This window comes from Tiliqua scincoides, chromosome 6 (assembly GCF_035046505.1).
Source record: "Tiliqua scincoides isolate rTilSci1 chromosome 6, rTilSci1.hap2, whole genome shotgun sequence".
Taxonomy (NCBI): domain Eukaryota; kingdom Metazoa; phylum Chordata; class Lepidosauria; order Squamata; family Scincidae; genus Tiliqua; species Tiliqua scincoides.
The window spans coordinates 44,871,666-44,898,485 of NC_089826.1; the positions used below are offsets into that span (position 1 = coordinate 44,871,666).

General features: G+C 45.1%; 1 protein-coding gene across 5 annotated transcripts in view; it reads left to right on the top strand.

The window, feature by feature from the left end:
* Positions 1-22,810: 22,810 nt before the first annotated feature.
* ARFIP1 (ADP ribosylation factor interacting protein 1) overlaps positions 22,811-26,820 on the top strand; it is a 45,564-nt gene continuing 41,554 nt past the window's right edge. For 3 of the 5 annotated variants that reach the window (XM_066631960.1, XM_066631965.1, XM_066631963.1), the window contains exon 1: positions 22,811-22,957. The gene's annotated coding sequence lies outside the window, so the exon portion shown is untranslated. The remainder of the gene's footprint in view (positions 22,958-26,820) is intronic. The other 2 variants (XM_066631962.1, XM_066631964.1) reach the window with 2 other exon arrangements.

The window sequence follows — 26,820 nt, forward strand, 5'->3', positions numbered from 1 at the left end:
CCCCCCTGGGGCCATCCATTGCCCGCCCTGGAATCCCACCCTCCCACCTCTTCCCCGCCCACCCCAGAGTCTTGTGTTGGCCTAGTTCAGCTGACACAAAGCTCGAAAGACTATGGTATCGCACTCTGAAAGGTGGTTCTGGAACAGCGTCTAGTGTGGCTGAAAAGGCCAATTCGGGAGTGACAATCCCTTCCACACTGGGAGCAAGTATAGCGTGTCCCTGGTCTGTCTCCCTGGCTATGGGCCTTCTTTCTTTGCCTCTTAGCCTCAGACTGTTGGCCAAGTGTCTCTTCAAACTGGGAAAGGCCATGCTGCACAGCCTGCCTCCAAGCGGGCCACTCAGAGGCCAGGGTTTCCCACCTGTTGAGGTCCACTCCTAAGGCCTTCAGATGTCCTTGTATCGCAGCTGTGGTCTACCTGTAGGGCGCTTTCCTTGCACGAGTTCTCCATAGAGGAGATCCTTTGGGATCCGGCCATCATCCATTCTCACGATATGACCGAGCCAACGCAGGCATCTCTGTTTCAGCAGTGCATACTGAGAGGAAAGAGGAGATAGGGCAGGTTGGGCAGATTGGGCCCTGGAGGGAGGTGAGATAAGTGGCACTGGTGCACCCTCCTAACCCCCTTCCTGGGCTTGATCTGCCTGCAACTTGGCAGATCAACTTGGATATTGCTGGGGCAGGTCTGAATTGTCCCATTGCAACTACTGGGGCTTACCCCGAGAAGACCTCCAGCAGCTGATGTCTCCTTAACCTGAGCAGAACTCCAATAGCCATAATTCCCCACAGGATGCAGCATAGACCATGCAGGTACCGCTGCATCTGGCCATATGTTAAAGAGCAGCACAATTACAACAGTATAAGGCCCAAAGTATAAGAATGAAAAGGTCTTTGCCTGGCACTGAAAGGATGGTAGTATAGGTGCCTGACAAGCCTCTTTGGGGAAGGGGTTCACCAAACAAGGTTCCATAGCCACTTACCTCACCTTATATGTTGGAAGCACCTGGAGGAGATTGGAAAGATTGAGGTGGGAACAGGCATTCCTTCAGGTACCCTGGTCCAAAGAGATTTAGGACTTTAAAGGGCAACAGCAGTACCTTGAAGAGCGCTCAGAAACAGACCAGGGAGAGATCCATATGATTATATTTTTCCAATAATCATACACTGATTTAGGCAAGTTCCATTGTTGAAAATCAGGAATATTTTCCAAACCCATAGTCAATAGACCAGCTTGTGTGTCAGTTCAACATGACTTGAACTGCACTTAGCTCATTCAAAATTAGAAAGCTGTTTTCATTTCTCAAAGGCTATTTCTGTCTAAAAGGATCCTTTGTTTTCCAGAAGCCTAAACTTAAATGGACTCATTTCATTTAAATTTCAGTGTTAATATGCCTTAAATACAGTACTTGAGTACCTGAGTATTTCTTTGAAACTTATCTCAGCAAGAAGCCCTTTATGTTCTCCTTTAGAAATGCTCTTTTGCAAGAACTTCCTCAGAGAGTTTTAAGAGTTTAGCATCATGTCTTTTGCAAGAATATGGTGGAAGCAGCACACAAACAGTGATACTTTCAGTTATATTCTCTGCATTTGTCAGGGCCTTCCAAGGTCAGAGACAAATGACAGGGTGAAGGCACCCTGGGAGTCAGGTTCTGAAACAGATGATGACCAGAAGAGCCAGAGGCAGATGAGATGGTGAAAGATAGACTGGTGATCAGGTACCAAAGACAAGCAGGGTGATGGCACAGTACAAGAGTCTGTGTAGTTACTCAGTCCAATAAATGGCTCAGGTTGAGTCAAACCCATAAGAGTTCTTCTACAGCAGGGGTGACTAAACATGCTTAATCTAAGAGCCACATACAATTAACTTCAGAAGTTTGAGAGCCACAATATTTAAGAAGCATTTAAATTCCTAAATATATTTACTCACCATGAACATTAAACTTACATTTTAATCCAGTTGACTTTCAGTTTATACCCCAGTAAATCATGATAGAGCTTGCAATTTTTAAATTTATCTTGCATATTAATTATGTTGCAAAAAAGGAGCCCAGCTAGCATATTTCTGTGAGCTGCACATAATATATGTCAAAGAGCCACATGTGGCTCACCAGCTGTGGTTTGGCCACCCTGTTACATAGGGCCAGCAGAGCCCCTCCTCTATTCTCATCATTATTGGGGCGGAGAGGGAGTAGTGTGGACTTGTCATAGTGGTGTAAGGACTAATGTATCCATGCCCTGCTGCCTTAAGGCCTAATCCTAAACATTCTCAGAGCCAGCGCTGAGCTCTCGCACAGGCGCTGGGTGTTGCAAACATGCTGTAAGGCATGTCTGCAGCGCACAGAGAGGAGGGGCCACTGGCATTGAGCCAGTGCCAGTCAGCACTGAGCATCAGCACCACGTGGAGGGTTGGCCAGTACTGCAGCAGTGCTGGCCAATGGTAAGTACTTTCAGAGTGCGGAGTGAGTAGAATGGGGTGCGGGAGGGCAGGGTGGGGGAATGACCTGGGGCAGGAGAGGAGTGGGACCAGCGGAGCTCTGCTCCACCAGATCATGAACGCCATATCAGGCCAGAGAGCCCAACACTGAATCTCTCAAGTCTGTGTTGGCAAAATAGCCAGGGTAGACTTGAGAAGCCCCATTGTGGGGTTTGGGGCTTTCCACAGGGGAAGGAAACAAAAGTCTGCTGCCCCCAGCTGGCAGCTTCCCAGCACCTGCTTGGATATAGCTGCTTTGGCACCACATATCCTGCAAGCATCAGGAAACTCAGGATTGAGCTGTTATTCCCTGATTTGAGACCAGCTGTACACAAGAAGACTATTCAAAACCCTTGAAAAATTTAGGTTCTAGCCACATACAGATAGCCATAGCATGGCATGAAAGAATTATCTGCTATGGCAGCTGCTACCCCCTTCCCATTGTCCAGTAGGCATTCCATGGCTTACCAGATGCTGCAGAGGAGAGCAGTGGCCAGGTGGGGCATGGCTAGGCATGCTGTGTGTCTTGGCAGCAGAGTGGGCACTAGGCACATGCACCAGGCTCTACCTGCGCTGCTGGCCCAGTTCAAATTCCCTCCTCCTTAGCAGCCATTCTTCTTGTACGCGTAGCTCTGCTCCACCAGATCATGAACGCCATATCAGGCCAGAGAGCCCAACACTGAATCTCTCAAGTCTGTGTTGGCAAAATAGCCAGGGTAGACTTGAGAAGCCCCATTGTGGGGTTTGGGGCTTTCCACAGGGGAAGGAAACAAAAGTCTGCTGCCCCCAGCTGGCAGCTTCCCAGCACCTGCTTGGATATAGCTGCTTTGGCACCACATATCCTGCAAGCATCAGGAAACTCAGGATTGAGCTGTTATTCCCTGATTTGAGACCAGCTGTACACAAGAAGACTATTCAAAACCCTTGAAAAATTTAGGTTCTAGCCACATACAGATAGCCATAGCATGGCATGAAAGAATTATCTGCTATGGCAGCTGCTACCCCCTTCCCATTGTCCAGTAGGCATTCCATGGCTTACCAGATGCTGCAGAGGAGAGCAGTGGCCAGGTGGGGCATGGCTAGGCATGCTGTGTGTCTTGGCAGCAGAGTGGGCACTAGGCACATGCACCAGGCTCTACCTGCGCTGCTGGCCCAGTTCAAATTCCCTCCTCCTTAGCAGCCATTCTTCTTGTACGCGTATTTCATTGGAGCTTGAAGATGTTCTTCTTCATAGCCAGTCTCAGTTTGTTAGGAAATGTCCTTGTGACGATACAAGCTACATTCTTTCAGTTTAGAGTCTTGTTTCACCAGTCCAGGATCTTAGCAGGATTTACATTATAGTACTACATTTGCAGAATTTCTACAATAGCCTGTTAAGCAATTCTTCACATTTTATCAAACCATCTTCAGGTGTCAGTCTGATCTGGGACAAGCTCTTTAGACGATATTATACAATACAAGCATGAACAAACTCACTAGTTTGTAGGCAGGAAGGCACACCTCCGATTTAAAGGAATGAAAAGCATGTTGAAGCCACAGCTAACAGTCCCCTCCTAAAGCCTTTTGAGCCTAATCCTTTGTGGAAAAATATTTGTGCAATAGCAACCAGAACTAAATTATGAGAAATTAAAAAATAAACTGCTGTTCCATTTTGGGGAGAAAGTTGTCGGATTTAATTGCAGCAGGTTTGGGGAAACTTCTAGAGGGCAACTGCAGCTGCCAAGAAAAGTAGCACCACCGCTACCAAGCTGGCAGCCATGGCAAAAAAGGGGGGGGGAACCAGGTGGCAATTTCACTTCCCCTAGCTCCCCTGACTTTTCTAAATTCAAACCAAAACTTCTCAACTTAGAACCTTGTCTTCACCTTATTTGTGGCTCTGTCATGCTCCATTGTGTTTTAAACAATGTTGGAAGCCTCCCCTGAAAGTTTTATCTAAACTGAAGGGGGGGGGAGTTATGAAATGGCTTAAATACAGTATAGTACATGCAATTGTTTTATCACTGAAAGCGAAATAACTAGGCACTTTTTCAAGTGGGTGCTCCTCTTTTTTTAGCAGGGGGAGAGTAACTGGCCCACCTCACCCCAGCAGTGTCTGTTCTAGTGGCTGTCTGCTGGTATTCTTTTGCATCTTTTTAGATTGTGAGCCCTTTTGGGACAGGGAGCCATTAGTTATTTGATTTTTCTCTGTAAACTGCTTTGTGAACTTTTAGTTGAAAAGTGGTGTATAAATACTGTTAATAATAATAATAATAATAATAATAATAATAATAATAATAATAATAATAATAATAATAATAATATCTTTTAAATAGCCAAGTTATGTATTATTAGGTATTTGGTATTGTTTTAAAAAACAGTTGTTTTGTGGTTTTCAAATATTTTCAGTTCTAGCTGATAATTAGAGTGCATTCATTTGCCCATGCAGTACTGGTATTACAGCCCAATCCATGCATGAGTGTCAGGACACAAGACTGACTAAGTTAAATGAGTCTTACACCAAAGGTATTGTCATAGAATTGCAGCCTTTGACACCACAACATTTAAAAAATAAGACATACCAAATGATTTAAAATCATCACACCACAACTAATATTAGCTGGGTCAGGCACAAGAACTCTGTACACAACATCTTAACACACCTTAGATTTGCACCTCAAACCAGATCCATGAAAGGAAAAGCCAGGAACCGACCGTTGGAAAGCAAAGTTGAAAGACAGCGTGCAAGTTTGCACAAACTGCCTTTAGAAGGGCTAGATTTTTGGGAGCGGAACACTTCAAAACGGTTCCATAGCCTCGAGCATAAATGTGCCTGTATACTTCTGAACAATGCAAAAGGTGTGCTGCTACTTACCACAGCAGGCAGGTCTTTCACCCAGCCACAGAAATAACGACAATACGAGGCTTCCTCTCTGCATGTTACCCTCTCTGCAGCCAGGTATGATACTGCTTTCATTCTCTGTCAGCTTGACAAAGCATGTACATTTCCTGTTTCCTGCCTTTGTGGTGGATGTGTAAGATGCCTTAAGGAGATGTATGGTGTTTGATTGCTTTTAGGAAGTTACGTAATCCGGTTTGGGCCTGTCAAGTGAACAATGATTGCAAAAGGTTGCTTTCAAAGCACTGATTCAGCTGAAATACAGTATATGTTGGATATATTTGTATCCAAATATATGTTGGAAATATATGCTTGGATATACGTTTATGGGAACCTTCTTATTCTCTTCTCTTATTCTCTTATTCTCAAGACATGAACATCTCTTTTCTCAATTCTGTCACCATATCTTTTCATCATATCTCATATCATCATATCTCATAAATTTTTCTTCAACAGAAAATGTACAACATTTTTGTGTTTTGTTTACGTATTGTAAAAGCATCAGGGCCAGTCCAGAGAAATTAATTAAGCCCAAAGTCCAAAGAGTCACTGGGGACTTGAACAAAGGATCCCTCCTCTCTCTGTGTTGCTGCCCCATGTGGTAAGGCACCAGGCTATGGCTTGGGGCACCCAACTAGGCAATAAAGATTTTGAACTGGTCTTCCCACTTTGTCTAGCCTATATAGGAAGGCCTATGAAAGCTTCCCATTGCCCAGGCAACAGTTGCTTTTCTCACTCATTTTGACCCTGAGTTCATCCTACCCAGTGCCATTATCACATCAGTGACAAGCACTTCTTCCATGCATGAACCAGGGAGAGGTATATCCTTCTTCTTCTTTAGTGTTTGCCCTGTGTGGTGGCGGGGTCCACTATTTTGGATCTGAGTTGCCATTTCTCTTGGTCGAAGGCTTGGTCTGGATGTAGGTGGGTGATTTTCAACCAGGACAGGTATATAGGTTGATACCTCTCTAATGAACCCTCATCAACTCAGGTGGATGGCAAAAATCGCATTAAAGCAAATCCATTTAAAAAACAATGTCCCTTTGCCAGGCGATTTAAAAACAGCCTTCCTGACCTTTGTGATGTAAGATGGAGTCATTAAGCAGACAATCCATCAGTCAGTCTCCAGAGGCTTAGAAAAGCTTCACTTCTGATTCACTCTAAGCCAGTGACCCCTCCCTTCCCCCAGAGCAAAATGTTTATCTTTCTTTCACATGCTCAGGGGGAAGGGAGGGGTCCTTGGAGTGAAACCTTTCTAAGTGCCTGGAGAGAGAATGACTGATGGATTGTCATTCTCTCGCATTAATGAGGCTATTGTTAAAGGACCCTTCTCAGCATTGAGATAGAAAAATCCATGGATAAAGCAGTTTTTAAAATTGTGATTTTAAAGGAATTCATTTTCCTTCTTCTCCAGGGATCAGCACTTTCCTTCTCATTTGCAGTGGCCATTTGTGTTGAGTCAAATCTGTGTATTAAAAAATCAGTGTATAACAAGGTTGGACATATATATATATTTTTTGCTCCTAATTTTCCTTTCCAGCATATTGTAATAGGGGACTGAGGATGAGAGATATTCCCTAAACTAAAGCCATTTAATGAATTCCTGGCAGAAGTGAGACTTGAATCTTTAGAATGGCTTTTTTTAATGTTACAAAGAGAGATTTGCCATTTGTATTGTGCTCTCATAACAACCCTATGAGACCCATTAAATATCAATTTTTTTTACCAATGTCACATTAGGAATTAACTCATGGTAGATGTGAGACTTGAGTTGCCAAGTTGTTTATCAGAGGCAGCTCTCTGTCTCTACATCATAGAAGATCAGATTTACAAAAATGTGCCTCTACTCTTGTATCCCAGTGTGAGTCAACATGAAGAATACCAGTTACCATGTACAGTGTTTTGAAATGGCAATGTCTGAACTGCCTTTTGTCCAGAGACCCGAAGGCATTTGCAATTCAGTAAAAGTAAAATAAAATTCATAAAACTGGATTTAACTTTGTTAAAAAATTATTAATTGCTGTACCTCCAGGATCCAATTAACACAAGTAATGTGAATGATGGTCATTCAATGACCGATTCACACAGTATATTTACATACATGGAAATCAGCCCCCAAAGCCATCCTATGTCTTGAAAGAGTGTCATGCAGGTCAGTTTTATACCAGCAATGCCGGGAATATCTTGAATCATCAGAGCATGAAGCAGCACCAATACATGATGTGTGCATTGTACACACCCTTGGTCTGAATCAAAATGTATTGGCTGACAGAGAGTTAGTAAGGGCATTGCCGGGAACCTCATCTTCCCATTGGTAGAAATCCAGGAGGTGGCTAATCCATTTTCACTGGGCTGCTGTAGTGATTAATCTTTCTTAAAACATTGCCGCTTTTATAGGTCATCAGTTACAGTTTCTCAGCTATTATCTCTGAGAAATAGGTCAATGATTCATTTACTGGCCAGCTTGTTAATGGATTTACAATGCTAGTATTAATCTGCCAGCGAACAATTGAGCCAGTTGTTTGTTTATTCATGGCTGTTTATATCAGGGTACCGTTTTTGCCAGCAGAAAAAATATGGCCAAAGTAGGTGGAAATGGAGGGAGCAGCACAGAGTGCTAAAGGAGAGATTACAGCTACTGTTTGAGCCTAAACCTGTTCAGAAAAAAGCTGTACTGATTTTAGTATAACTTCCTTCCAAATAAGGCTGCTTAGGTTTGCTGCAAAAATCACCTAACAGATAAATCTCCCTAGAGCATGCTGCTTAAAGCTGATAACCGCACATTTTCTCAAGATATAAATAATGAAAGGAGCAAGAATTTGGTCAGGGCTTAATCTGAGTTTGACTGGCATCTCCAGATCCTGCTTCCAGCAAGCGTTCTGTATGCCAGAATATGTAATTTTTTTTTAAAGGATAGCTAAAGAAGAATTTTCTGAGCATGTGCTGAGTGCTCATATGGACAGGAGGATAAGGTTATTTAGCTCAGTGGTAAATAATGTGCTTTGGATGTAGAAGGTCCCAGTTTCAATGCCTTGCATCTTCAGTTGGGAAGATGGGAAGGACTGCCTGAAATTCTGGAGAGCCACTGCCAGTCAGTACAGAAAATACTAAGCTTGAAAGACCAATGATCTGACTCAGCAGAAGGCAGCTGCGTCTCAACAAGGTGAGATAGCTGGAGAGCCATAATCTCTAAAAGTGTTTTCTAAAAGTTTAATAGCAGCTGCAGGGAACAGGGGAGAGGGTTTGAACCTAGTGGAACTGGGATGTATGTTTGGACCTGTGAAACTCTGAATGATGATTTTCATCAAGAAAACAACCTGGAGAAAAATAGTTAAATCTCTCTCCGAGCCCCACTGTCCAATAGGATTCAGTCTCTACCCTTGCTGCAATTACATACTTAGGCTGCAATCCTATACACACTTTCCTAGGAATAAGCACCATTTATCACAATGAGACTTTCATCTGAGTAGACATGCATTGTGTTCTTAGAAAACAGTAAAGGATCAGGTCATGGATATCTCAGAGCGCAATCCTATCATCCTTTTCTCCCCCACAGATGCAGCCTTGCCAAAAAGGAACGTGCTGTATCTAGTGGGGTGGTGGTTGATTGGGAGGCTTCCAAGGGGAATGGAGATTTAAATCCCCTCCATAAGCCCCTTCATAAGCATCCCACTCCACAGTGGGTTTCCTCGGACCTGTGCCAGCTCTGTAGCTGATGCAAGTCCAAGGAGAGAAAGGGGCTGGAGAGACTGCTGGAAGAGGGGATAGGACCTGGAGCACATCATCTCTTCTGGATCCACCAACTCCTGCAGCTTCCCTGCCCCTATTCCTCTCCCCTCCCTGCCCAGTTTCACTCCCTCCCCACCCCTGCTGCTGCCTTACCTGCTCTGGTGGTCATGGTGGGGTCCAGCAATAGAGAGGGAGCTCCTTCTTGGGGCAACACTTCCAAAAATGACTGCCAGCAGAGAGCTCTGCATTCTGTCAGCTGACATTGTTCAACAGCAGAACAGAGTTCTGCTGTCGTAAAGTGTTCCAACTGGCAGCCCAATCCTACATAGGATTGGGCTGTCTGTGTCATACCTAGTTTGGTCTTGAGTAGCCACAGCTCACCCATGTCTACCTAGTAGCGGAACAGGGTTGTGAAATCAGAGGGCATGGCATGGAAATTAATCCCAACACCCCTCATGTAAACCATGGGACTTGGCTGATGACAAGCTGAGCAATAAGAGTCCCAGCTTGCTAACACAATGTCTTTTCTTGAGCAGTGGGAAGTTCAGGGCACCTCTTATAAGTTTCCTACAAAGAAAAGCAAACCAGAGACTTACAGCCCACTCCTATCCCCACCAGTCCATAGCATGCAGTGCCACTGAGAGAGAACACGCTGCTATGGTGTTTATGCAACCAGACAGCCTGGAAAAGGGTGCAAACCTAACCCCTTATGTCAGTGCTTTCCAGCACTGACATAAGGACAATGCAGCTATGCAGGCAATGCAGGTAAGGGAACAAACATTTCCTTACTTTGAGGAGGCCTCCGTGAGTGCCACCCAACTGCAGGATGCAGCACATGTCCCATTGGCCCTGGAAAGCACTGACATAAGGGGATAGGATTGCGCCCTAAATTTATTTTATAGTTACCTCCCTGTAGGCTGCCTGGGTTCCAGTGGGTCTCCTTGAACCTACTGAGCTATTTAGCTGACATAAGTCTGAGGAGAGTCAAGGGGTGTGTCAGGTTGGAAAAGGGGACATAGGATCTTGGCATGCACCACTGCTGTTGAGACCTCATTTGCTCTGGAAATGCTGCTTTGCTTCATCATGGCTGACTCACACCAGCTCACAGACGTTCTCCAAGGAAACACTGTCCCACTTGCGACACCAGTATTGCATGCCTGTGTCTCACCTTTCTGATGAGTGAAAAGTTCCAGGCAGCAGCAGAGCCAGGAGGACAGAGCTGTAAGTCCCACATGACTCCAAAACGTGCCCTGTAAGCTGCCCCCCCAGGGCCATTCCAAGGAGCGAAAGCAATGCGGAGGCATCTCCTCTGCATTGCTTTCACCCCTGGACAGGCTCCAAGAGTGAGGGGCAGCTTACACAGTGAGTAAGCCATTTCTCCTGGATGACTAGGAACCACCTCCCCTTGCCTTCTTCCTTCGATTGTCCAGGGAGAAAGCCTTCATCCAATGCTCATTGGTTCTTTCAGAGATGGACAAGAAAGCCCACTCCCACCTCCCCCCCCCCGCTTTATGCAAAACCAAAACATTAACTGCTGCCTCCTGGCTAGAATGTTCCTGCTGCTCGCCTGGTCTGAATGATGGCCCCACAAGGTCTCTCACTCTGCAAAAAAGCAAGCAAGCACATCCAAACACAGACAGACCCGAGTCTGCAGGTGTGGGGACTCATTTTCAAGACAGTGTCCCCAGATCTGAGTTGGTGCCGAAGTCATTGACACGCATGACTTGAGTGTACACGAGTCAGCAAAAAACACATGTTCCCATCCCTGGCAACCACAGCTATATGCATATTCTAAGTACGTTAGGTACTAGCTCTTCCTCATGACTTCCATTCCGGTCTCTGCCCAAACCTGCTCTCTGCTTTTTCCAGAATTTGGCAGCTCACCCAGCCCCTTGTTTTTCACACTCAACTCAGAGAGGAAGGAGTCACTGCACACCTTAGCCCTGATTCTCAGATAGAAGGACTTGAGGTCCCCTGATGGAGACTCCCATTCAAGGAATTCCTTATGTCCTTAGCATTTATTAATCCTCTTTCCTAATCTCATGACATGTTATTATTTTTAAAATAAATGTGCAGGTTGAAGAAGCATTATGGAAGTAAAGCTGGATGCAAACAGAAAAGATCAGATTCACAGCAGTGGCAGTTCTCTCCCCCCCCCCCCCCATGAAATCCAAACCCCCAAATTGTGCATGTCAGCAAATCTTTCCTTCTGTCAACACTGGGCCACAGGCCACCAAGCATGCAGGGAGCTGAAGGTGCAAGTTCCAGCAAGACTGGAACCAGCTTCAGGGTGGAGCAGTGAAGCAGATTCACAGGAGGCTCAATCCAGAGGCAGAGAAACCAGACAGAAGGGGTCTGGCATAAGGATTCAGGGAAGCAGCTGCAAGCAAAAGGATGGGCAGCCAGGCTGGCACACAGATGGCAAACAACTTGTTTAGCTCTCTTCTGCCCTCCTCCCTTCTTGTGGTTTTTCCATTACCACAAAGTAGTAGAGGTGTTTGTTTAGAGTAAGATAGGATTACAGCCTAAGTCTTACTGAACACAATGGACTTGCTTCTAATAAATAATGGTTTCCAAACACCTCTACCAAGTAGTTCTTTTTAAGGCTGCGTCTTCTAAAGCTGCTCTGCCTTGAGAAATTGTTACTTTTAAGATTCAGCCACCTCATCTGTACTGGATGGAGTGGGATTGGCTATTAGGAATGGAGTTAAACAGCCCATAAACCTCAGAGAGTAAAAAAGGTACATTTCTACTAGAAATTTTGAGGAAGGGAAGAATCTGATTTCTCCTTTGCAAGCTCACTTGGGCTTTGCCTCAGCTCCATTTTGTAAGTATTGTGATTTGCTAGTATTCCAGGTCAGGGGGTAATTCATCGACAGACCCAGAACACTCAGAAATCACACTTGATCTTGGGAAAGCTTGGAAGACACTGGGGAAACATTTACAGATGCCATTGCTCATGAACACAGCTGTTTCCTGTATTGCTCTCAACAAGAAATAAATGAGTCTTATCCCTCATCATTCTGGCTTACCTAGCATAATGATAGTTTGGCCCGAGCAACCTGCAGCTATGACTGAGAGGTAGGAGGATGACGTTGAGCCTTTTCCGTGTTGCGGCATTCACCCAGCAACTTGTACTGAGGAAGTCCTCCTTTCTTTGGCAGAATATTGTTTTCCGATCCTTTATATATATGTAGTAGCTCTTGCTGACATCATAGCCTTGAGTCTGGCAACCTTCCACCTTAACCCACTAGCAACACAAAGATGGGGCATTCACAAGCATGAAAAGGGCAGTCCTGTGAAAAAGTTGGTGTTCTTGACATAGGAATAGCTAGGCAACGCCCTGGACATGTATCCAGGTGTGTCAACTCTCTCTGAACCTGGCCTTTTCAGACATATAGGGCTATAACTACAGGGCTATAACTACAGCCCCAAGGCTCTAACTACAAGAAGGGCTATAACTACAGCCCTTCTTGGGGTGGCATTCACCCCAGCAGAAATGGAGCCCCAGAGATGTTGATTGAACGCTCTCTTGAATGACAGCCACTTGGTTCTCCTCTGATAAAGACTTTGGTGTTTTTTTTTCACTTTTGTTCTGTCAACACTGGGCCACAGGCCATTGAGCATGCAGGGAAATGAAGATGCAAGTTTCAGCAAGATTGGAACCAGTATCATGTGTAGCAGATTCACAGGAGGTTCAATCCAGAAGTTTTATTCTAAATTGTTTTATAACTTGCTGCTGTTTTTGTTTTGCTACTTTTTTCTTCTGGTTTTTATACTGTATTTTAATTTGGTCTGTACCAGTATGCTGTCCTAGGATTTCTTTGAAGGGCAATTGTTTTCTTCCCCATGGCTGGTGCCATGGGCTGGAGGTTCTTTTGGATCAGAGGAAGAAGTGAGTCTAAGTCCAAAGCCATCATAAAGGAGCTTTATTTATTTAAAGCATAAGAGCATCAATTTACAGGAGTACCTTTAGATGTACATAGGCTTCCAGGCACGAAACTTACAGGAGCACCTCTAGGTATTCGGAGGCATCTCCATTCACAAAATGTACAACTTTTCTAAACTTGCACACAGGCATCTTTATAAGACTTACAGTGTCTTCCAGCATCAGAGCATCAACACACAAAGGCCTCTCTAGGCATTTCAAGGCAACCCCATGAGTGCCACAACCTCTAGCATTCCCCCAGCAAGGTTCAAGGGGCAAAGCAATGGCCAAATTCAGTATCTTATATAGGCTAGTTGTTTACTCCAGCTGCTTTATCAAGAAATTAGTGCTAACTGACGAAAGATGGACCACTTGACAGCAAAGTGATATGTGTCAAGTGATACAGTTGGGTTCTCATTGTTAAAAGATATCTTATCAGCCATGTGCAACAGATAATATGCTGGACTGATGACGACATAGGGCGTTTCTCTCATTAAGGAAAGGGTCATCTCATGCATGCAACTTAATTGATAGCTTGAAACTGTGAAGCCAACACACATCTTATAACATTGGCCAAGTATGTTGGTTGAAGTCTTTTGTTATGAGTTTGGTTTCTCTGGTCTCTTATGGAAACAGCCCAGCAGGCACACAGACAGCTCCCAGGTGCTGGGAAGACACATAGAAGATGGAGGACAAGCACAGGAGATGGTTGCTGGGCCTTGTACCGGCCATTACAGCAACTTCGGATATCTTTAAAATATTAAATATTTGGCTTGCTATGGCATATGTGGCTTTTTGCTCTCATCACCTGGGACTATCTGCTGGCACACAATTTTAGTTCCTGCCTTCCGCTTGCAGCATATTTGAGTTTATACTGTGCTGTTGTCTCCATGCTGACAGTATCCACCCCGGCTCCAAGCTCCAATGAATAGGTATGTCCCTGTGTTCATCTGTGAAAAACTGAAGGACATGAGATGAGTGTATGATACGGGGCCCTTAGAGAACAATTGTGCTCCCTTTCCCCAGCATTCTGCCACCAAGTTTTGGCAGATCCCGCCAGTCCAAGCTGGCTTTAGACTCCACCCTGGCAGATAGATTTGACCCACATTCTAAATGCTTGGAACAGAGAACTACCCATTAGAGTCTCGTCTCCAGGCTGCACCACACCTAGGAAGAGAGCCACTTCACATAACAGGATAGCTTGATTTACAACTTGTAAAAATAAGCTGGTTTCCCTTGCAGCTGCGTCATCTTGCCAGTCTGTGTGAGAGATACCCTTCGTTAAACTTACCTGATCACCACAAAGTTCCAAGCAACATAACAGTATTATGTAACAAAATTTGAACAATTTCAAGTTTATCTGAATATTTTGAAGTTTATTAATTTTGGTGAAAGGATTTCAAAAATATTGCTGCATTTTTCTTTCTCAGTGGTAGTGGGCACATTGGCCTGGTGATAGCTGCTCCCTGGACCTGCATCCACCATCACCCCCTATGTTGGTTTACCTTGGAAACACTGCCTTGGCCACCAGCATTGGGGCTGAGTGGGTCATGGTGATTGGGATGTATGTCTGACCAATGTGGGGCTGTAATTGGACCACTGTGCCATGGTTGGTATGTACTTCCTTGGTTTCCATCAGTGCTGGCAGAGTCAATGAGAGGGCTGACCTTCCCTGGAGGTGTTTGGGCAGTTTTCCCCCTCCGCCTTTGTGTCTGGCAGATGGACTTTGCTTAGATGATGTGACAATGTAACAGGGATGCTGGGGCTACTTGGGCACAGGATTGCATAATTAATGCATCGATTAACTGAACTCATATAACTAATCCATTCAGATCTCAGGATTGCATAGTTAATTAATGTATCGATTAACTGAACTCATATAACTAATCCTTTCAGATCTCTTTTATCAGCCCTAATAAACAGAGATTAGGTGCCAGTATAGTATCCATTGGAGTGTTATTAAAATAGCTACAATTAGGCTGCAGTCCTAAACACGCTTACCAGGTGGACCGTGCTGCTTGGGAGTAGACATGCTTCGAATTGCACTGTTTCAATGTACATATGGGAAAAGGACAGACTTGGGTGCCAGTAAAGGAATGTACAAATCCAGTCTAAGTTGCTCACAGTGAGCTTCCTCTGTATTCACATGCACAGCTTAGCAGTTCCTGAAGGGCTAGGAGTCAAAAACAAGGTACTGTTCTCAGTCTTTTGGCTTGTTAACAAGATCTCAGACACCCCCTAAGTACCCAAAATAAGAGTGAGCTGGGAAAGCAGTGAGGAGCATTGGCATGTAAATGTTCACACCCAGCAACAATATGCCCAGCAACATATTGCTTGGGTGCCTCTGTGGCAGCAGCTACATTTGGCAGAGTGTCAAGGCGTATGGTGTGGGTAGAAGCCTCATCTGCTATCGCTCGGTAGGTCTTGACTGGCTGAATTGATGGGCACAGAGCTGGAAGATCATCTCAGCTTTAAACCCCTTCTTTCTGCCTTACCTGCCAATAAGGTTTCAGTTTATTTCACTTCTGGCTCATTTGAGGCACAGTCCTATGGTGAAGCCGCACCACAGTGCAGGTACACTGGCACAACGTGGCCGCAATGTCCACCATATCCTAAGCCCATCCAGCACAAAGTAGGAGATGGAAACAAGATCCCAGGAATGTGCATGCTGGTGCAGCGGTCCCAGCTATTGTGCCAACATCCATGGAAATGCTAACATAGCCCTAGCAAGCATTCAGTGGGTGAAAACAGCCCCACAGCAGCAAATGGACAAGTAAAACACTCCTGCCTCAGCCACCCAATCAAGGTGGGCATGTGAGACAGAGGACCAGTGCATGGCTGAAGTGGTTCACCAGATGAAGACTGCAATTCCACCCAGACATATGCTCCATTGATGTCCATGGGATCTATTTCCAAGTAAGCATGTGCAGGATTGTAAACTGACAGTGCAGGCCAAGCTTTGCTGCACTGGGAGTAGACCCTATGGGACCCAGTGGCATGACCGAATAATGCGGAAGCTTGCACCAGGCATTGCCCATGGCAACCACTACACCACCATGGCTCTTCAGAAGAAGGCACTGCATCTCATCATAGTCCTTGGCTAGAGATGCAATGACTCCCCCATCTCTTTGTTTTATCCAGCCTTCTGTTGTAGGTATGCATGGTTGCATCACACCAGTAACCAGGCATGACCAAGCAACTGAAGCCAGCCCCCTGGTTCCTGTTGTTTGGTCATGCTTGGCTTCTGGTGTTGCAACCCTGCATACCTCCAGCAGAAGTTTCATATATATAATTGCTCCAAATTTTCTTTTCTGTTCCTTTTCCTATATATAATTGCTCCAAATTTTCTTTTCTGTTCCTTTTATGTATGACTATGACAGCTTAAAGACTGTTTCTTCCTCTACCTGTCCACACAGTTGGTTGAGAGTACCTTTGTAAGCACAATGTCTTAAGACACAGGCTATAATCCTAAACATGTTCACCTGGGACTAAGCCCCATTCAACACAGTGGTACTCACAAGTAAACACGTACAGGAAGACTGCACTGTAAATTCCATAAGGTTTCTGTTTGGGGAGAACCTGACCTATGTCTGTGACCAAGGAAAGCAATTGTTGTGTGATATTAATGCGGGGCTGTTTTTGAAGATGTTTTGGTGCCTGTTCCTCAGCTCTAGAGTGCCTCTTAAGGATGTTGTGCAGCACAACTCTATGCATGGCTACTTAGAAGTAAGTCCAATTGTATTCAGTGCTACTTACTCCCAGGAAAGTGTGCCTAGGATTGTAGCCTATAAAACTCAAGTGTCCCCTAGAGCCACTTGGGCAGCCCAATTCTATGCTTCCCAGCACCAAGGGCTGTAGCGGCGCTGAAATGGCAACGATTGCATCCCATGGGGCTGGGAAGCAGCGCCAGGTCTACTCCGGGTAAGAGAGCCAGGTCTACTCAGGGTAAGTAGAAGTGGGAAAAACAGTAATAACTAAATAAAAACACATAACACCACTTCCTGCACTTCTCATTTTTATAAAAAAAATTGTGGAAAAAATAAAATTGTTTTATTTGGTTTTTATTACTTTTTTGATGGGGTGCATGGATAATGACTGTGGCTGCATCTGCTGCCACTATACCACCTATTTCACCTATCTTGTACACTTTTAAAGTAATTATAATTTAAAATTATAATGTAAATTAACATAAAAACACATAACACAGCTTTCTGCACCTATACCTTTGCAAAACACTGAAAGCAAAAAAACTAAAACCATTTTCTCCCACCTCTATAAATAAGAAATTCTCAGCTTTATAATTATTTACCAGGTATAAACTGTCAGCTGGATTAAAGCATACATTTAATGTTCATGGTGAGTAAATATATTTAAAGAATTCAAGATGCTTCTTAAATGTGGTGGCTCTCAAACACCTGAAATTTATCATATGTGACTCTTGTGTTAAGCAAGTTTGGCAGCCCCTGAAATATGCCCAATGTGAAAGGGATTTTTTTTTTTAATCCTATTTTCTTTCCCAATCTTGGCATAGCTCATAATTTTAGAACAGATAGTTACTGACACAACAAAAACCCCACAGAACAGTAAGCCTGTTTGTTAATTTACTAAAACTTAATAGAAGGTATTGCAACTGTAATATTTAAGAAGTACACACAATTTAGATTCATTGAAAACTAAAGATGTAATAATCCAACTATAGTACTAATGCACTAATATTGGTTTTAACCTTTGGCAGGGAATTGAGGTTCTTTTCTCGTAGTCACCTATTACTGCTTTAAGAGCGTCCTCTAGTGTCCTCTAAGTCTCGCCACAATAGATAAAAAGATTGGAATACACTGACAACAGCTGTGCACCTCCAGTGATTGCTTAGAGTTTCTCATTATTATGATTGGCTTGAAAACTGAACCTTGTTCAGTATCAGAAATTGCCTGGGTCAATACAGTCCCAATTATTGGAATCATATACAGTATAAATAATAATTTCACATATAGATAAACTGTTGTGAATAAGGTAGGGATACCATCAGGAAGCAGGGGTGGCAGGAGGCATGGTCTGGTGGTTGAGTGGAAGATGCAACAACCACGCCGTGAAGGATTCCATCTGGAAGAAAAGGGTTCTATGAGCTGCCCGTAGAACAATTATTGTACAAAACTCATTTATTTACTATGGAGCTTTGTAAGCCGCCTTGGGCATTTGCTTCAGCATGGGAAAGGTGGGATATAAATCTCTCAAATAAATAAATAAATAAATAAATAAATAAATAAATAAATAAAATATGTGATACACTTGTCTCTATAATTTTTTTAAGCTATCTGTTCCGCCATAGCTCACCTTCAATGTAAAGTTGTTAATACTGCAATTGCTGAAAATTTGATGAGACTTTATGATATATTGAATTGGGAATGCATTGTTATGTTCCAGCCTGTCCAGTTTAAGGCTGGGAGACCAATCATTATCTAAAGGGGAGATACTTTGTGCTATATTCGAACTAGAATTTATTTAAAATGAAAGCCACAGATAACTTAGATAAGTGATTTTCAGCCTTTTTCATCTCATGGCACACTGACAAGGCACTAAAATTGTCAAGGCACACCATCAGGTTTTTGACAATTGACAAGCACACCATGCTGCCAGTGGGGGGCTCACCTCCCCCATTGGCCCTACTAATAAATGACCTTCCCCCAAATTCCTGTAGCACACCTGTGGACCACTTAAGACACACCAATGTGCCAACGGTACAGTGGCTGAAAATGGCTGACTTAGATTATACAGAGAATGTAAAAGCCCTCAATACCACAATATATCGATATTTATTCAAAAATGCAAATGAGTTCAGTGAGACACACAAACACGCACCACCAAACGTGTCTTTAAATAACTTGTGCAGGCCTGCATAATTTTTGTTGATGTGGAATAGAGAGCAAGGATCCAATCCTATCCAACTTTCTAGCACTGGGGCAGCTGCAATGCAGTCCCAAGGTAAGAGAACAAATATTCCCTTACCTTGAGGAGGCCTCTATGACTGCCTCCCTACCACAGGAAGCAGCACACGTCCCCTTGGCCCGGCTGCACTGGCTCTGGAAAATTGAAAGAGCCTGATCTGATAGTAGCATACTGAGTAGTGAATAAGCTGCACTGGTGGAAAGGCCTGTACCATCTCGTGGGCACTGCATTCCACCTGACAGCCATAAGGGCAGATAAGGTTTGTGCTGGGGGGGGGATATGGGGAGGGTATTCCGGAGGAGAGAGGGGATGTTTCTGGGCAGTGGGAGGGTGGAACAGGGGTGGATTGGGCCCAGGAGATGGCAGGGATGGTGGAGCAGAGAACAAATTTTTGCTTGTCTCAAGGAGACCTCCCATCTTCTCTAATCCCATATGGATTCAGCATGGGCCCAGAAGCCCCGCTGCCACAGTGTTGGATAGGATTGGGCTGTTACAGATCTATTTTTCATTTTAACATACATTCTACCCAATGTAGATTTTAGATTTGTGTTATGGGGTTGGAAAACAAAAAACAGACTAAGGGCCCAATCCTATCCAACTTTCCAGCACAGATGCAGCTGCAATGGAGCCCTGAGGTAATGGAACAAATGTTCTTGTATCTCTGTGACTGCCCCTCCACCACAGGATGCAGCTCACGCCCCATTGGCATTGTTGCACCAACATTGGAAAATTGGATAGGATTGGGCCCTTATGCCACAGTTTTGAAGACACGTGTTACAGCAGGGATGGTGTCAGGGGTTGGCCAAGTCAGGTGTGGCTATTGACCCAAGCCCATCAGAGGGCCCACCAGCCTAAACTCTTAGCATTGGTGACTGTGTAGTGGTCAATGCATTAGCAGGGTGCATCATAAGTGTCCAATGCAGGTTGCCCAATGCAGGGGTTTGCTCCAAAGTCCTCACCAACCTGGTGCCAGCAATGTCCTGCAGTTAACTTAACTGGGGTTGCAATTCTATATACATTTAGTAACAGCTAATCAACTTTCTAGCACCAATGCAGCCATGGCAATGAGACGTGCACTGCATTCTGTCCTGGTGGGGGAAGTCTTAGAGGCCTCCGCAAGGTAAGGGAACATTTGTTCCCATGCCTCTGGCCTGCACTGTGGCTGATCAGCACTGGAAAGTTGGATAGGATTGGGCCCTAAGGGCACAATCTTAACCAGGTCTACTCAGAAGTAAGTCCTATTTTGTTCAGTGGGGCTTACTCTCAGGAAAGTGTGGTTAGGATTGCAGCCTAAGTCTAGTTAGCATGTGGATGAGTGACCACCTAAGAATCTCATGCATGCCACCCTGAGTTCAGTGATGGAAGGAATGTATGATACAAAGAAATGGAAAGTGAATCGATTGAAGCCATCGGGATTTGAGTGAAAAGTGAAACCACCTTAAGTGCATTCATTTCAATGCAGCTAATTCCCACTTGCATTGTTGAAGGATCTGGGTATTAATATGCCCTACAAAAAACCAGCAGCTTATTCAAACTGTAATTGTATAGTAAACTGTACTTTTTTCTGCCTTGACTTTAATACCTGAAGATAAAAGTTTATATCTTACCATAGTAATGCTTATATCTTGATCCCTTATTAGTATTGCATCATTTTTCAGCCAACTCTACCACTTTGATGCCCTTCCCTTATCCTCTGTATTTATGAGTTCAAGTGTTTATCTTTTTCACAGCTAGTTTCAGATTAAATGCTGGGTATAATTCACATTAACATATGCCTTACATAGTTAGGAACTGAGGATCTGACAGCTGTTCAAGATGAATGCACCCTTAGAATAACTGCAAGGATGCTCACTGCAAAGAAAGGTTTTGATTTTGCAAGCATTATAGTGGAAACGTGATTGTTCACAAGGCAAAGATTAAAGGACAGGTGTCACTCTCATCGTGGGGGGGGGGCAATATGCCACTGCTACCTGTGCTCTGTTTGCCAAGTAGCATTTTGACAATCCTACAGCCTAATCCTAACCTTCCCCCCCCCCACACACCATGCGGTTGTGCCAAAAACAGGCATGCTGTATCCAGTGGAAGGAGGAGATCAAGGGGCTTTGAAGGCAAGAAGGTATATAAAGCCCCTTACAACCAATGTTTCCCAAACTGGGGGTTGTGACCCCCAGTGCAGGCATTCACATTTTTGTTTGGAACACTATCCTTTTAAGGAGGGTAGTGACCCGACCAGGGACCCATAGGTGCCATTAATATAGCATTTCTGGGTTCTCACTATTGCTATGGAATGCATGTAGTGCATTGGATTTTTTAAATTACTTACCCCTTTTTACAAATTGCGTATTTGTCTGTCCAAGAGGTGGGCAAAAGGGTAGAAAGTTCCAGTTGGGATCAGAATTGAGTAGTTTTTGTAAGGACTAAAGATCAAACAGTTGGATGTTAAATGCTTAATCTTTCCATATTTAAAGACTTGAAACAAAGTATAAGCTATAGAATTTGCTGGAGATGTGAAACAGGAGTGCAGCTTGAGTGACAGGAAGCTCAGCAGCCTTTGTCCTTTGTCTGACATGCCATTATCAATCAACCAGAGGCAGCCCATCCCTTAGGCAAGGTGATGCATCAGTGGCAGGTGGGGGGGGAGGGTGATGAATTCAGAATGCTCTTCACCTGTCTGCCACCAACACTACCTTTCTCCAACATGCTGGGGGTGTGATCACACATGGTGCACAAAACCACCAAAATATCCCAATGTTCATCCTCCTCTTCATCCTGCCCCCAACTGCTATCGCACAACACAGGATACAGACTATACAACCTGTATAGTCTTATATACAGCATTAGAGGAAGGATGGTATAAAAATGTGAAAAAATTAAAATTAATTAGATAATAAATCATTTTGTCATATGTGAGGGTGTCAAAAATTTATGGGCCCCAGGTGTCAAATGACCTAGCTATGCCACTGCTGTGGGCAACAGGGATTGGTGAAGCTGCCTTACATTAAAACTTGTGGTTGCAGGAATCACAGAGGCAGGGAAAAAAAGGCCAAGAGTTACTGGCAGTGCACTCCCTGTTCCCATGACAGGGGATGACGTGCACTTCATACAGTGAGCGGGGAGGCAGGTGAGGAAGAGCCTCGCCACCAGAGTCCTTCAAAAAGCGCTACTACCAGGTGAGGTGCCCAAGCACCCATAACCGATGTGCAGCTTGTGTTCACCCCATGGAGGAGGGGTGTGTGTGGGATGTGCTTGAGCACCTTCCATGGCGGTGGCAGCACTGCTTTTCAATGGACTCCTGTGGGGAGGCTCTGCCTCATCTACCTCCCCACCCACCACATGTCCCTGGTCTCCAAGCACCACCTGTGGAATAGCTGCTTGCCTGCCTATCGTGCAGACTGCCCAAGCCCCCACAACCCATGCATGGAGCATGTTCACCCCTTGGAGGAGGGGTGTGTGGGTGTGAGTGAATGAGAGGGAAGTATACCTCACCCGCCTCCCCACCCATCCCACGTCCCTGACACACACACACTCCAGTGGGGAGGCTCTGCCTCATCTGCCTCACCCCCACCCCACGTCCCTGCTTCACGCCAAATAGGGACAGCACTTCAAACCCCCCCCCCCATCTCCCTGGCATCGCTCTGTGCCGTGCTCTGCGTAGCCTGCCATGCACTCAATCTATCCCCCCCGTTTACATATTAGGATCCTGAAAGCCTCATTGGCTCCGCCCCCTGAGCGGGGACAAGGAGCCTCTGAGAGTACGCCAGAGACCCGGATGTTCTACTACCATGGTTACGTGGAAGTGTCCGGGTGCCGGTGGGGGAAGAGCATAGAGTAGCGGGCGGCCGCTCTACTTCCGGCCAGGTAGTTCCGGTTTGTGTCGGCAGTTGTAGGGGAGGGGGCAGAGGATAGAGGCGGCGGCGAGGACGACGGCGAGGTGAGCGAGCCTTCCCGGTGCGGGTAGAGCGTCCTGCAGACCCTTGGCGGATCCGCAGGGAGTCGTTGCTCCCAGGCAGGTGAGGGTGGCGGCGCTGCGGCCTCGCTGCGGGAGGCCTGGCCGTTGGAGACTCCCCTCCCCCCCAGGGAGGCGCTGAGGCTACTCCTCGCCCTCCCCGTCCCCCAGGGAGCAAAGAGGCTCTGCGTCCTCGGCTGCGCTCTGCAAGCCTGAGGCAGGCGTTCCCGGGCCGCGCACGCGCCTGCACGCCAGGGCTGGCCTGCCTGGGCTCTCTCAGCTGCAGCCTGCACGCAGGCAGGCGGCCGTTCCACTGGTGGTGCTTGGAGACCGGGGCGCAGGTGGGTGGGGAGGCCTTTGAAAAGCGGTGCCACCGCCGTGGGAGGAGCTCAAGCACTCCCAGCCCACGCGTGGAGCACATCTCACCCCATCATCCATGGGGTGACACTCTGTGCATGGGCTGTGGGTGCCTGGGAGCCTCCCACGGTGACGGTGCTTTAAAAGCTAAAACTCTAAAAGCACAGTGGGGAGGCTCTGCCTCACCTGCCTGCCTGCCCACCCACCCACCCACCACAAGTCCCTCTCACGAACGCACACGACCCTCCTGCATGGGGTGACCACACTCCACGTGTGGGTTGTGGTGCTTCAGAGCCTCATATGGTGGCAGCACTGCTTTTCGAAGGACTCCGGTGGGGAGGCTCTGCCTCACCTGCCTCCCCACCCACCGCAGGTCTCTGATAGGGATGTGGGGGAAATAGACTCTGCTCCACCTCTCCAGCATTTGCTCGCCCTGCAGCTGCTACTCCTAAGAGTGGGCGCTCTGCCAGGGAAAGAAAAGCGGCAGTCCCAGTTCACGCCCAGTTCGTCCTCTGTGTGAGGCGGGTGGGGCAGTGACAGGTGACGAGCTCATGGAGAGCAGGAGGAAATGCTCAGCCAAGGCGTGTGGATCTGCAAAGGAGGAGGAACAAGCCTCCTTTTGTGCCTGCCCCTTCTCTTTCGTGGTTCTTTTACTCCTTTAGTTCAGCCATTTCCAACCACTGTGCCATGGTGCAGTGGTGTGCCATGAGTAGTTCACAGATGTGTTACAGGAATTTGGGGGAAGGTCATTTATTAGTTGGGGCAATGGGGAGTGTGAGCCCCCCCCCCCCACTGACAGCACGATGTGCCTTGTCAATTGTCAAAAACTTGATGGTGTGCATTGGCAACTTGAGCTCCTGAAATGGTAGTTCGTCAAATGGTAAAGGTTGAAAATCACTCCTTTGGGTTGCTTGGTGCTGAAAATCTGGAGTTGAAAATTAAGCAGTAGTGACATTTTGCAGTTACTAAGAGCTCATTTCCTTGTCGGGCTTTTTTCTTCCTGTGTAACCCAGGTGTGGGTTACCTGCCCATTCTGTACTAATGGTTCTGTCTAGGAACAGACATTGTGTTTAACCATTACTGCTACTTCACATGTGTGTTGCTTTGTGGCCCTGCTTTGTGGCCACTGCCCTGCCTGGGTTGACCCAGTGTTGTGACTGGGGCAGTGGCCTGTACGTGGGCAAAATGTGGCTGCCTGGCCTAGAGAGAAAGAGAGAGAGAAAGAGGTGCCTACTGTGTGTCAAAGTCCTGAACAGTGGTGGTAGTACTGTTCTTCCGAAAGTGGTTTCCACAATGAGTGATAGTTGCATGTCAAAAAACAAAAACGGAACAGTGCTGCTACCAAGATAGCTTCTCTTTGATTGCCAAATGGAACTTGTCTAGTTGTCTGGTATTACAACTTAATTAATTAATCAAAAAAGTTGATATAAAAGCTATTACCTGGCTATTGCCTGACTTCAAACTCAGTATATGAAGCTCTGACAGTCTGGATCAAGAACTGATCATACATACTTCATGTTGTTATCCTAAGTGACACAGGAGTCTCTCTCTTGCATAATAGCTACAGGACACTTGAGGTACATAGTCATAAGTTTTAGACCAATGACCCCTTTGAATGAATAAATTCTTGTTAAAGCTGCTTCTGTTTTAAACAGCAGATGAGAGTAATTCCAGCTTTCCATCTTTGGTAGAACAGAAAGTTAATTTACAGTACTTTAAAATTGTGGCAAAGTTCATCAAAGCTACTTGGGTAAAAGAAGTGAAGCTAAGATCTAGCAGATTTGTACAAGTTTGGAAGTTTATTAGATATTGACCGAATAAAGCACACACTTCTGAAGGTGTTTCTCATTTATGTTAGAAAATGTTTGTGTGATTAATAGGCAATATTGCTGTTTTGTGTTGCAGACATACAAGAGAAACACAGTAAAAGTTTACATTCAAGAATGATAAACATAGTTAGGACTGCCCTTGAGGTGATTTGACATGTGTGGTGCTGTAGCGAAATTTTATCTTGATAAATACTGGTTATTTTGAATGGAATTGGGTTTAGATACGAGTGCATTGTTTCCAAGCTGTGGTTGGTGTTAGAAGAATGAATCGCAAGGAGTCTCAGGCTTGTATGTTGTCTACCGTTACCTCCTTTATGAGTAACAGAATCTATGTATTTTTGGTTTAAGAAAAAATAAAACCTGGAATCTTTGTAGGCTAGTTAGTTGATTTTGGCTGGACTTAGTCTTCAGTAAGAACTGCTCACAACCTGCTCTGCAGAGGTGAATGCTTCCCTTTGGTACCCAGTAAAGGTACAGAAGGAGATTTTATAGGGAAAGTGTGCTGGTTAGCAGTTGTGTTGTCTCTTCCAACCTTCCTGGGGAAGTACCTTGCATGCTGTCTTAAGGTTTATAAAGACAGTTGGCTGGTTGTCATCTAAGATTCTCATAACTGATGAGCACTTTATGAAGCCTTGTGTATGTGGCCTGAATGGAAACTTGAAGGCCATTGTCTGAAGTCTCATCTGATGTATCCCACAATCCGGCCAGGATGCTGCTGCACCATAATGTTTCTACTATACCTGCCTCACTACCCACCCATTCAGCCAGAATCAGCATCTCTTCATAAGATGCAGAATGGTGCTATTCTTGAAAAAAAGATTTTTCTAAAACCAAAAAGGTACTCTTGGTGACAGGTTTAACTCCTTGGCCTTGTGGTAAGAACTATGTGGAAAGCCATAAATATTATGGCTTAGTTTTTAGAAATGGCTTAGTTTGCTGTACAGCTTTGCTTAACTTCCTGAGTCCTAGGAGTGATTGAATTTACTGGTAATCACTTCCTCACTTGTTTGAAAATCCTTGCTGCTTTTTCTAACGTGATTGAGGAAACATATTTCATACCAGAGGGCATGTTTAAACTCAGGGTGTTGATACAAGTTGATAATGTGACTTTTACACGTCTCATTTATGTAGCCGAACTACAGGAAGTAAATATTCTCCATAAAAAAGCTTCTCTTGAGTGTTCAGAAACAACTGTGATGACGTATTGTTAGTTAAAGGAAAAAAGGCATTATGTATTGATCCTGGGGTATTGATATCAAGAATAAAATTTTACCTTTGAGGAAGCAGTACCATGGAGTTTACAATCTGAGTTGTCATGAACATAAGAACAGCCCCACTGGATCAGGCTATAGGCCCATCTTGCCCAGCTTCCTGTATTTCACTGCGGCCCACCAAATGCCACAGGGAGCACACCAGATAACAAGAGACCTGCATACTGGTGCCCTCCCTTGCATCTGGCATTCTGACATAGCCCATTTCTAAAATCAGGACGTTGCACATGGCTTGTAACCCATAATGGATTTTCTCCAGAAATTTGTCCAATCCCCTTTTAAAGGCATCTAGGCCAGATGCCATTACCACATCCTGTGGCAAGGAGTTCCACAGACCAACCACATGCTGAGTAAAGAAATATTTTCTTTTGTCCTAACTCTCCCAACACTCAATTTTAGTGGCTGTCCCCTGGTTCTGGAGTTATGTGAGAGTGTAAAGAGCATCTCTCTATCCACTTCATCCTTCCCAT